The sequence below is a fragment of the Zea mays genome, chromosome 9 (genome assembly GCF_902167145.1).
Source record: "Zea mays cultivar B73 chromosome 9, Zm-B73-REFERENCE-NAM-5.0, whole genome shotgun sequence".
In the NCBI taxonomy this organism is placed as follows: domain Eukaryota; kingdom Viridiplantae; phylum Streptophyta; class Magnoliopsida; order Poales; family Poaceae; genus Zea; species Zea mays.
In genome coordinates, this window is record NC_050104.1 from 99023528 (window position 1) to 99037019 (window position 13492).

Genomic DNA, 13492 nt, shown 5'->3' on the forward strand with positions numbered 1-13492 from the left:
AAGTTACCATCCTTCATTTGCTTAACTTGAAAGCCAAGGAAGTATGTTAGCTCACCAATCATTGACATCTCGAACTCCTTCGACATCAACTCACCAAATTCCTTGCAATGATAGTCATTTGTCGAGCCAAAGATTATGTCATCAACATATACTTGACAAATGAAAATATCACCGTTATGTTTCTTTGTGAATAGAGTTGTGTCGACGGTCCCGATTTTGAAGCCCTTTTCGATGAGGAAGTCGCGAAGACGCTCATACCAAGCCCTTGGAGCTTGCTTTAGCCCATATAGCGCGTTGGACAACATGTAGGCATGGTTAGGATATCTAGGGTCTTCAAATCCATGTGGTTGCTCAACATATACAAGTTCATTTATGAAGCCATTTAAAAATGCACTTTTTACATCCATTTGATAAAGTTTTATATCATAGCATGATGCATATGCAAGTAGGATACGGATGGCTTCCAGTCGAGCAACCGGTGCAAAGGTCTCTCCAAAATCTAAGCCTTCAACTTGAGAGAATCCCTTTGCAACAAGTCTTGCCTTGTTCCTTACAATCACGCCTTGATCATCTTGTTTGTTTCTAAAACCCACTTTGTTCCAATGATTCTTGCATCTTGTGGGGGCTTCTCCAGGGTCCAAACTTGGTTACGAGTGAAGTTGTTAAGTTCTTCATGCATGGCTTTCACCCAGTCCGGATCCTGTAGCGCCTCATCTATACATGTAGGCTCAACACAAGAAACAAAGGAGTGATTTTCAATAAAAGAAGCATGTCTATGTGATCAAGTAATAACCCCTTGTGAAGGACTCCCAATGATTTGGTTTTGAGGATGAGCTTGAAGTAGTGATGAGTTTCTCCTGTCAACCACATGGGAAGAAGATCCTGGAGCATCAACATCTTCGGCTTGTACCCTTGCTTGTTCATGAGAGACAAATGTATCTTCATTTGCATGCCTCTCATCTTTTTCATCATCTTGTGGTACATTTAATGAAGAAGGCTTGTCAATGTTTTGCACCTCTTCATCTTCTTTTGGTTTGATAGCTCCAATTGGCATGTTCTTCATTGCTTCCCTAAGTGGCTCATCACCTACATCATCAAGATTTTCAAGTGCTCCTTGGGAGCCATTAGTCTCATCAAATTCCACATCATATGTTTCTTCTACCACGCCAGTGGCATGGTTGAATACTTGATATGCTTTGGACTTTAATGAATAACCCAATAGAAAACCAATATCACAACATCTTTGAAGATTCCCTAGGTGATGGCGTTTCTTGTAGATGTAGCATTTGCATCCAAACACCCGGAAGAATGAGACGTCTAGCTTTTCCCCATTTAGCAGTTCATAGGGAGTCTTCGCAAGCAGCCGGTGAGGAAATAGCCTGTTTGATGCATAACATGCAGTGTTGACAGCTTCGGCCCAAAACCTCTCCGGTGTGTTATAATCATCAATCATTGTTCTTGCAAGTGTGATCAAGGTCCTGTTTTTCCTTTCAACAACTCCATTTTGTTGAGGTGTATATGTTGCAGATACTTCATGCTTGATCCCAATCTCATCACAGTACTCATGAATGTTGGTGTTGTCAAATTCTTTACCATTATCACTTTTAATCTTCTTGATCTTGCAATCAAATTCATTTTGAGCTTTCTTGGCAAACTTCTTGAATATAGATGCAACTTCAGATTTGTCATGGAGAAAGAACACCCAAGTGTATCTTGAGAAATCATCAACAATCGAGGTTGCCACCAGCACTTACATAATTTGTAGGTCCAAATAAATCCATATGAAGTAGTTCCAGTGGCCTTGATGTTGACAGGAAAGCTTTTGTAGGATGTGTATTAGCAACTTGCTTCCCAGCTTGACATGCACTACAAGGCTTGTCCTTTTTAAATACAACATCCTTTAATCCTCTAACCATGTCCTTATTTAATACCTTCTTGAGTGTGCTCATCCCAACATGTGCAAGCCTCCTAAGCCAAAGCCATCTAAGTGAAGCTTTGGTGAAGAGGCAAGTTTTTAAGTCTGCATCTTCTGAAGTGAAATCCACTAAGTAGAGATTGTTGTATCTAAATCCTTTGAACACCATTGATTCATCATCCATTTTTGATACAATAACCTCTATGGAGTGAATAAGCATTGAAGTCCAAGATCATAGAGTTGACCCACTGATAATAAATTGAAGCTCAAAGGTGCAACCAAGAGAACATTTGAAATTGATAAATCATTTGAAATTGCCACCTTGCCAAGTCCTTGCACTTTCCCTTTTGAATTATCTCCAAATGTGATTTTGTCTTGTCCATCAACATTCTCATCAAGTGAGGTGAACATCCGTGGGTTGCCTGACATATGTTGTGTGCATCCACTGTCAATAACCCAATGGCTCCCACCAGTCTTGTAGTTCACCTTCCGTTCACCTCTAGCCATGAGGCATAGGTGAGAAGTCGATGATGGCGATGGTGGTGGTGAAGAGAAGTCTCCGGCGATGGCGGCAACTTTTTCATCATTCTCTTCTTCACTTGAAGAAGATCCACTTGATGACTCAATGTCAGTGAACCAGTCACCAACAATATATGCCTGTTGGGGTTGTGCTTCGGTGCGCCGAAGGTCTCACACGAAGAAACAGCTTCGGCTGAAGTCGTCTCCAAGAGATGGCCGAAGGTCCCTTTTCATGGAGCTTCGGCGTTTTAAACCGACATAGAGATAGAATGACCTTTTTATACATATAGGTCTGAGTCAATGCTGTAAACTTTCGCAAGGGACATAATTGTAATTTGTCACAGGCTGCGACCTGTGCCTATAAATAGATGAACAGTACCTCTGTACTGTTCATGTGAACCTGTCATTTGCTTTCACATCACGCTTGTACTTTTGCCTTCTGCAGGACCGAAGGTACATTTGTAATTCAAAATCATTTATATTCATTAATACAAGTAGAGATAATTCTATGACAATATTTAAATGTTTATTTCATATTCTATGATTTATGTGAATGCTTCATTCTTCATTGTTATGCTTACGAAGGTAAGTCCTTCGTAACCTTCGTCCGAGATGCTTTATATCCCGAAGGGATATATCGTTATGGAGGACGAAGGACCTTAACACTTAACATTTTTTGTGTTGCCTTGTTCTTAATTCTTAGCATTTGAGAACAAGTCCCCAACATTGGCGCCCACCTCCGGTCAACTCACTTCCACCTTTCTGAGCTGATGGCTTCATTCAACACTCAAGCTGGAGCTGCTTCGGCTTCGAAGCTGGTGCTCCCGATAACAGGCGGTTCTTGCTCAGAGCCAGCTAACAAAAAGCAGAAGAAGGAGGCTCAGAGAAGGGTGCAGCATGTTGGAGTGCAGGGACCCTTCATTAAGTCAAAATGGTCTCACGTTCCAATTACCTTCTCTCAGGAAGATCTTCAGCTCAAGGACTATCCTCACAATGATGCTATGGTCATTTCTTGTGTGATCAAAGGGTTTCTGGTTCACAATGTCCTAGTTGACACAGGCAGTGCAGCTGACATTATATTTGCCAAAGCCTTCAGACAGATGCAAGAGCCTGAAGACAAGATTCATGATGCTACGCACCCTCTTTGTGGCTTCGGAGGGCGGCAGATTGTGGCACTCGGGAAGATTACCATGCCGGTAACCTTCGGATTTGTTCATAACACAAGGACTGAGCAAATTGTGTTTGATATTGTTGACATGGAATACCCCTACAACGCCATCATTGGTCGGGGTACCTTAAATGCTTTTGAAGCAATTCTTCACCCAGCTTATCTCTGCATGAAGATACCTTCGGACCAAGGCCCTATTGCTATTCATGGGAGTCAGGAAGCTGCCAGAAGGGCCGAAGGAAGCTGGACTGATTCCAAGGCAATTCATAATATAGATGGAGTTGAAGCTTGTGAACAGTATAAGTTCAGGAGGGAAAAAGCAGCTTCGGCTGATCAGCCGAAGCCCATGCTGCTGTGTGAGGATATAGCAGAGCAGAAGGTGCTATTGGGCTCGCAATTATCTGAAGATCAAGAGAAAACCTTGATAAGGTTTTTATTCAACAATAAAGATGTTTTTGCATGGTCAGCCAATGATCTTTGTGGAGTGAATCGGGATGTTATTGAACATTCGCTCAATGTTGACCCATCCTTCAGACCCCGCAAGCAGAGGCTTCGGAAAATGTCTGATGACAAGGCCGAAGGGGCTCGCAATGAAGTAAAAAGACTCCTAAGTGCAGGAGTTATCAGAGAAGTGAAGTATCCAGAATGGCTAGCTAACACTGTTATGGTGAAGAAGGCCAATGGAAAGTGGAGAATGTGTATTGATTTCACAGATCTCAACAAGGCTTGTCCGAAGGATGAGTTCCCGCTGCCACGGATAGACTCTTTAGTTGATGCAGCAGCTTCTTCGGAACTCATGAGTCTCCTGGATTGTTACTCAGGCTATCATCAAATCTGGATGAAAAAGGAGGATGAGCCGAAGACTAGTTTCATAACCCCAAGTGGTACATATTGCTATCTTCGGATGCCTGAGGGGCTTAAGAATGCAGGAGGGAGCTTCAGCAGGATGACTGCGAAGGTTCTCCAATCTCAGATAGGCAGAAATGTGTTGACCTATGTTGATGATATTATTGTAAAAAGCACGAAGCAAGAAGACCATATTGCTGATCTGCAGGAGACCTTCGCCAGCTTCAGACAAGCTGGTCTGAAGCTGAATCCAGAAAAATGTGTCTTCGGAGTAAAGAAGGGTAAGTTCCTTGGATGCTTGGTTTCAACAAAGGGAATTGAAGCTAACCCAAATAAAATCGAAGCTATACTTCGAATGGAGCCACCAACCACAAGAAAGGGGGCCCAAAGATTGACAGGAAGACTGGCTTCTCTTAACAGATTTATATCCAGATCAGCGGAAAGAAATCTACCCTTCTTCGAGGTGCTGAAATCAGCTGAAGTCTTTCAATGGGGCCCAGCTCAACAAAAAGCTTTCGAAGAACTCAAGCAATACCTGATAGATCTAACAACATTAACTCCACCAATGCCAGGGGCTCCTCTGTTGTTGTATGTGGCAGCTTCGCACTCAGCAGTAAGCGCGGCACTTGTGCAGGAGAAGTTTGATGGACAAATCAAGAAGCAGGTCCCAGTATATTTTGTATCTGAGGTCCTTAGTGTCTCAAAGAAAAATTATACTGAACTGGAGAAGGTGTTGTATGCCGTTCTAATGGCATCCAGGAAGCTTCGGCATTACTTTCAGGCATATAATATTATTGTTCCTTCTTCACAGCCGTTGAAAGATATCATGAGAAATAAAGAAGCTACTGGCCGAATTGGAAAATGGGCTGCGGAGCTTAATGAATTTTACATTGATTATGTGCACAGATCCTCGATCCAGTCTCAAGCATTGGCAGATTTTATTGCCGACTGGACGCCAGGGGCTCAGGGCGAAGCAGCGAATAAAGATGCTGAAGCTTGGACAGTGTTTTGTGATGGCTCCTGGGGAACCTTCGGAGCAGGAGCAGCTGCTGTTTTGGTTTCACCGTCCAAAGTTAAAACTTGCTATGCAGCAAGACTGGATTTCAGCTGCACAAATAATATTGCTGAGTATGAAGCCTTGCTCCTGGGTCTTCGGAAACTAAAGGCGATGGGAATCAGGAGGGCGATCCTTAAAACTGACTCTCAGATTGTTTCGGGTCATATTGACAAAAGTTGCAAGGCTAAAGACCCGAAGCTTGAAAAATACCTAGACACAGTCCGAAGGATCGAAGCTTCCTTCGAAGGATTTTCTGTTAAGAATATCCCTCGAGGGCAAAATGAACATGCTGATTTGTTAGCCAGGTCTGCAGCACAGGGGCTGCCGTTACCTTCGGATGTATTCTTCGAAACAATAAAGGCACCTTCAGTAGAGTTACTTGAAAGAGCAGTTCTTGCTATTTCTCCTGTATACAGTGAAGATTGGAGAACTGAAATAATTTCTTACCTTCAGGGTAACTTCCTATCAGATGACGAAGCTTATAATAAAAGAATAGAGGCAAGAGCTCGCCCGTATATCATTATAGAAGGGGAGTTATACAAGCATGGAGTTTGTGCCCCGCTGCTCAAGTGCTTGTCTAGAGCCGAAGGTATAGAGTTGATGAAGGAGATACATGCAGGCCTTTGTGGATCCCACATCGGATCCAGGCCGTTACTTGGAAAAGTGTTCCGTCAAGGATTTTATTGGCCGAAGGCAGCTTCGGATGCAGCTGAGTTAGTTCAAAAGTGCGAAGGTTGTCAGAAATGTGCAAGAGATCAAAAACAACCTTCGTCTTTGACACAGCTAATACAACCCATCTGGCCATTGCAAAGGTGGGGCCTCGATTTGCTGGGCCCATTACCACCGGCTCAAGGCAATCTGAAATATGTTGTAGTTGCTGTGGAATATTTTTCCAAGTGGATTGAGGCGAAGCCATTAGCTACAATAACTTCGGCCACTGTCCAAAAATTTTTCTGGCAGAATATTGTCTGTCGCTTCGGAGTGCCGAAGGCTATAACTGTAGATAATGGAACACAATTCGACTCCGAAGAATTCAGAAATTTTTGTGATCAAATTGGCACGAAGATCCACTTTGCGTCAGTCAGGCACCCGGAGTCGAATGGACTTGTTGAAAGGGCCAACGGCATCATAATGACAGGAATAATGAAGCTAATCTTCAATCAACCAAGGGGAAAGTGGCCAGATCAGCTTACCAAAGTGGTATGGAGCCATAATACAACAGCATCAAGATCTACAGGCTTTACCCCATTTAAGTTGTTATTTGGTGACGAAGCAATAACCCCGGAAGAAGCCAAAGCTGGATCAATAAGAGTGGTAGCTTCGGCAGAATCAGGTCCCGAAGATACTTGTCTCGTGGAAAAAGATGCCCTAGAAGGGATCAGGCTTCAGGCCGTGGAGAATATCAATAAGTACCAGGCTGAAACGGTTAAATGGCGAGATAGAAAGGTCCGGCTAAAAAATATTGAGCCAGGACACTTGGTGCTTCGGAGAGTGGCCAATCCGGATACAGTGGGCAAATTGCAACTGAAATGGGAAGGGCCTTTCTTAGTAGCATCTTCGTCAAGGCCTGGTTCGTACAGACTGAAGGACATGGATGGCAATGAGATTCCAAGATCTTGGAATGCGGATGAGCTTCGGCGGTTTTATGTATAACTCGATGTAATTTTGACTTTTCTTTTCTTTTTCATGGCACCCTTTTCCTTTCTAAAGGGGGAGAAAGGTTTTTAATGGGGCCATCACATGTAATTTTTCTTTTTAGTTTTATAAGAGCAAAATCCCCCAAAGATGTACATGTAAAAGCTGAGAACGCACCATCGAGTGCCGAAACTGAAAAAGAGAAGAAGCTCCAAAGACGTCCCTAAGGGGATGCAGAGCTTACAGCGAAAAGTCAACGCTGATTCCGCCGAAAGTAAAAGGCGAAGAAGCTCCAAAGACGTTCCCAAGGGAATGCAGAGCTTATACCGTCTAAGTAAAAGACGAAGAAGCTCCAAAGACGTCTCTAAGGGGATGCAGAGCTTACAGCGAAAAGTCAACGCTGATATTGCCTAAGTAAGAGGCAGGGAAGCTCCAAAGTCGTTCCTAAGGGAATGCAGAGCTAATATGTGGTTGTTTCCAAGTAATGGCTGACAATATGACTTCGGACATATGCTTCGGACATTCATTCGTGCATTACATTGCATCATAACATTTGCATGCATAAGCATTCATTCATAGCATTTGTGTTCCCAAGTGGCTGCTTCGGCAAAAAAGCTTCAGAGAAGTGCCTTTTTATGACTTGTTACGCTATGTTGTGTGCAAAAGTGAAAAGTTTCGTTGCTTTGGCACAAAGAAAAGTTTCAGTATAAGGGAGAACTGGATTTTTATGAATCGTTGTATATAAGAGTAGTAGTCTTTTATGTCTTGCTATGTAAAAGCTTCGGCAGAAAGAAGAAGTAGTCTTTTATGTCTTGCTATGTAAAAGCTTCGGCAGAAAGAAGAAGTAGTCTTTTATGTCTTGCTATGTAAAAGCTTCGGCAGGAAAAAGAAGTAGTTTTTTATGTTTTGCTATGTGAAGAAAAGCTTTGGCAAAAAGAGGAAGCGACCGTTTAGGCTTCGTTGTGTACGAAAAGAAGGGAAGGTGTTTTTTCGCCTTCGGCTCAAAATATTGATTTCGTCCACATCAAAGCGACCCAATCGAAGGGTAAGGATATATTACAAGGTATGTACAAAGTTCCTTGAGAACAGTTCAATTGTATTTACAAAACTTGTTACAAAAGTATCCTAAGTTTTTTCCTACAGTACATTTCTACTGATCTTCATTAAGCTTCAGCTTCGGCGACAGTTTCGGCGACATAACTTAGGCATCATCTTCACCTTCGTCATCCTACATAAATCAAGGAATCGTGAGTAAAAATCAAGTTCAAAGAAAAAGGTAAGTACGAAGTATTATCTCTTACTGGTTCAAGATGGCTTCGTGCTTCATCTCCAGCCTTCTCCCGCCCGCCTTTTGTCCATATCATTTTTATAAATCTGTTGGAGATACTTCGGGCAAGGTCAGGCATATCATCCAGGATTGATGGAGATAAGGCGAAGTTGGGCCTGTTAACAACTTTTCCATGCTCACAGCCAGCCTTCATGAAGGCTGCAGCAGTCCCTCGAGAAGCTACCCAGGCACAGAAATCACCATGCCCAGCTATGACTTCGTCGAGCTCGTCAATTTCCCCCTCAATGTGATCGAAGGTTTGTGGTAGGTCTTCAGCTGAGGGGGTAAATTTTTCGCTGCTAGCTCCAACCGAATGAAAAATCTTTCTTAGTCGCTGAATGCACTTCTTGCTAAATTCTAGGCATTTTTCTTGAAGATTTGTCAGTAGTTTTCTCAAATCCGAATTTTGCTGAGCTTCGGCTTCAAGTTTTGCATTGAGATCTTGTTTTTCTTGTTCGAACTGCTCAGACTGGCGGAGAAGCTTCGTGTTCAGTTCTAATATTTTTGCTTCAGCTTCCGCCAGTAAACCTTCGGTTGCCTGGAGTTCGAAGTTCTTTTTCTCAAGAGCATCTGATTGTTCCTTTATTTTGTTTTCCAAATTTTCAATTATAACTTCATGCTTTTTATCTTCAAGATCCTGCTGCATTTGCAAGGCCTTGCTCAATAGCATACTCTACACAAACACAACCTTCATCAGACATGTTTTTGTTAGGAGCAATAAAAGTTAGGGGACAAGTCATTTACCTTGAAGTTGGAGTAAAACAAACTACCAACGACATGCTGTCGTCGGTAGCGGCTGATATCTGCTTCTAGCTTCGGAAATCCAATACTCTTGGACAGAGTACTAATAACTCTGGCCCCTGTTTGGTCCCGAATACACTTTAACTTCTCATCATCAACACCTCCGAAGAGGAGTGCCCCAGGTTTGTATCCGCAGGATTGGGCATACTCTGTAAGCTCTTCTATTTCAGCTTGTGTTAGATGTTCTCCAACTAAGTTTTGAAACGCGAAGGTTTCGTTTTTTGAAGCTTCGTCAGCAATTTCTTTTCCTTTCTTTGACGCTACGGTCACAGTTTCTCCGACAGCAGTAGCAGCTTCTTCTGCAGCCATGCCTAGCAGCATTTGGTCAATATGTTCAATTGTGCTCTTTAAATTAAAATCTTCAGCTGAGGTAGCTTCGGCGGCTGCGGCCTCCGAAGGTGCAATTTCAATATCTGCTCCCTCTGCAGCCGCTCGTGTTTTTTGGGCCGAAGCTCTTGGCGGCGTTTTGTCAATTACCTCTGTCACGGTAATGATTCTTTGTTTCTTTGCCTTGATTGTTTTCCTTGATTTCTCGGGCTCCTTGTCCTTCTGAAAAAACTTTGTCAGTTGAGGACCTAGAGGACTTAGCTTCGCAGGTAAGGATTCAGTCATTACCTTCAGAATTTCCCCAACAACAGCAGCAGAAGGCGATGCGGGGGTTTCTTCTGCTTCGGACATTTGTTGCTTCGGAGAAGAAGTTTTCTTTTTCTTTTGAATTTTCTTCTTTATTGGCTCTTTTTCACCTTCATCTAAGGCTTCAGTTGCTCTTTTCCTTTTTTGGCCCTTGGCACCTTTGTTCAGATCTTCGTAGTCTGGATATTCGAGGCCCAGGGCGTCCAATACTCGATTCAGCCTTCGTTTTGGACGGCTGCCGAAGGCTGCAGTCATCAATTGATCTTCTTTCTTGGAATAATTACCAAGTATTTCGTTGCACATCACTTCAATCGTATCTAGCCACTCCTGGCAAGGAGTTTTAAAGAATTTCTTAAATTTGAAGTAGTAAGGCAAGCGTACAAGTTCACCCTTTTTCTTTTCCCCCTCCAGCTTCGGCATTTCCCACTCTTTTACACTAGGGAAAACTTTGAAAGCCAAGAATTCCTGGACCAGGTCCCTTGTACTGATATTTTCTGCAATTATTTTGAATTCATACATTGCTTTTTGAGTTGGACCCTCTGGTAACATGTGGCACTGGGGGCGGGTTTCTCCGAAGGTCAGTTCCAGTGGGCTTTGCACAAGCTTCTCTTTATCATCATCAACCTTAACATAGAACCATTCCGATTTCCACCCTGCTGCCCATTTGCTTCGGTAGCTAATCACAGGACACTTTGTAGTTTTCCGATAAGCAAAATTATAGCAACCAAAGTTGTCATGTAATCCATCCTTTCTAGCCTTTGTCTGATAGTGCAGTTCATGAACTCGGCAAAAGCTGTCCGCAAACGGTTCCACCGCCTGGCTTCGGAGTGCCCAAATATAAACACTAAGCCTAACGATAGCGTTAGGGGTTAGCTGGTGAAAATAGATTCCAAAATTATTCAATATCTCTGCAATAATCCCATGAAGGGGGAATCTCAACCCAGCCTTTAAGAAGCTTTTAAAAATAACAATTTCATCTTTCTCCGGCTTTGGAGTAGTCTCTTCTCCTCCGAAGCGTAGTAGCTTCCTTTGATTTTCAGTAAAATAGCCTGACTTTACCATCTTGGACAAATCAGCCTTCGAAACAGTAGATTTCCCGAAGTCCAAATGGCTGGGTTTGCTTGGTGTGGCAAGGTGATAATCATCTTCGGAGTCTGTTTCCTCAGCTTCTTCTCCTTCTGCTTCAGCGATTGCTTGTTCTGCATCATCAATAGGAATCTTTTCCGAAATCACTAGCCCGGACCGTTGCATGGCTTCGGAGATAGGGACGGTCTCCGAAGCTTCAGTCTCCTCCCCCTCGCGTTCAATCCTAGCGGTAGAGCGGATTCTGGCCATTTAACTATGAACTTGTGAAACTTTAATACTTTTTTCTCCGAAGCAGGTTTCAAGATGGAGTTTCGTTCAATTCTGACAAACAAGCTTCGGCGATGGTTAAAAATTTTGGCAGCAAAACAGTGCAAATAGCAATGAATGCTGTGGTAACTTCACAACTACTTGTCAGTTTATATAGTGCTGCAGGTAAGAGGGCGAAGCGGCGGAATTGTTACACCAGGCGCGCAGTAACTTGTACCCGCTGCGCAGTGGACCGCAAAGATCAAACAGTAACTCTGCAAGGTGGGACCGACACGCGCTCGGAAGTCGGATCGTTTCTCCGCAACGAGCTCAGGGAAGGTGTTTTTTGGACCTTCGGCTTCCCGAAGCTGAAGAGGCTTTTTTCACGGGTCAAGCTCGTTACGAAGAACGATCTAGCACCGCGAAAGGGGCTACTGTTGGGGTTGTGCTTCGGTGCGCCGAAGGTCTCACACGAAGAAACAGCTTCGGCTGAAGTCGTCTCCAAGAGATGGCCGAAGGTCCCTTTTCATGGAGCTTCGGCGTTTTAAACCGACATAGAGATAGAATGACCTTTTTATACATATAGGTCTGAGTCAATGCTGTAAACTTTCGCAAGGGACATAATTGTAATTTGTCACAGGCTGCGACCTGTGCCTATAAATAGATGAACAGTACCTCTGTACTGTTCATGTGAACCTGTCATTTGCTTTCACATCACGCTTGTACTTTTGCCTTCTGCAGGACCGAAGGTACATTTGTAATTCAAAATCATTTATATTCATTAATACAAGTAGAGATAATTCTATGACAATATTTAAATGTTTATTTCATATTCTATGATTTATGTGAATGCTTCATTCTTCATTGTTATGCTTACGAAGGTAAGTCCTTCGTAACCTTCGTCCGAGATGCTTTATATCCCGAAGGGATATATCGTTATGGAGGACGAAGGACCTTAACACTTAACATTTTTTGTGTTGCCTTGTTCTTAATTCTTAGCATTTGAGAACAAGTCCCCAACAATGCCTTTCCATTTTTCTTTTTGTGGAACCTCTTTTGCTTCCCATCCTTCCTCTTGAAGAATCTCTTTTCCTTTTTCTCATCATCGTTGTCATCTTCTTTCTTGCCCTTGAACTTGTTCTTCTTGGGCTTGTTACATTGATGAGCAAGATGACCAAGCTCTCCACAGTTGTAGCAATCCATCTCAGAAATGGGCTTTCTTTTGCTGGAAAATAATTTCTTCTTTCTTGAATCAAATTTGATGCCTTCTCTGTTGAGCTTCTTTAACATCTTGGTGGCCTTCCTCACCATCAAGGCAATGTTAGCATCAAGGTCATCATCACTTAAGGATTCTTCCTCAACTAGGTGAGTGCCCGTGCTTTGCAACGAAACCGTATAATAACACGATAACAATATATATTATAAATAGGTGTGTGCCCGTGCGTTGCCACGGAAGTTAAAAATCAATATAAAACATAGATACGGAACAATAAGCATCACTATGAGATACCAAATTCGTGTGGTAAGACCATTTCAAATTATTGAATCTTTTAATTTTTCTAATGACATTGGTTCTTAAGAACATTCAATTCAACCAACTTGGAATATGCAACAAAAGTTTCATAAACCAGAATGATTCATCTATCCTACAGATAATAAACATCCAAGGTAGGCACCAAATTGACTTTATCTATTCTCTGACACACCTATAGTCTTTCCATGCCTTTCGGTAGTCTTGGTGTGCTGGCCATAGACAAGCAGACCCCCAGTAGTGACAGACCATGGTGGTTCCTAGAAAACACAAGCCATAAGGGGTTTGTGTCATATAATGAGTGCATACAACGAAATACAGATGACAGTTCCTAACACAAATGAGCAAGTTTCATCACCGATTGAACAACTATTAAAAGTTGTGTACAATTATGAAAACCATGAACGATAGCAGTAATGAAGAGAAAAAATGCAACTAATATTTCAACAAATTCGTGACAGTAACTATGTGGGCATGTTGGCATGTATATATAGCCGCAAAACATCAGTAACCTTGACACAGAAATATGTTAATGGTAATAGACTAACCTGGTCTTCTTCAGCCTCTCAAGGTCATCCCTAAGCTGAGCTTCTTGTCAAGGGCGTTGGAAACAACCTGAGAGAATCTACCATCCTTGTAGTCCTTTTTCATGTTGAGGAACTAGGTAGGGACCTTGAACTGGGGGGGGGGGGTTGGCAATCAACCAACCATGGTCATGATTCATGAGG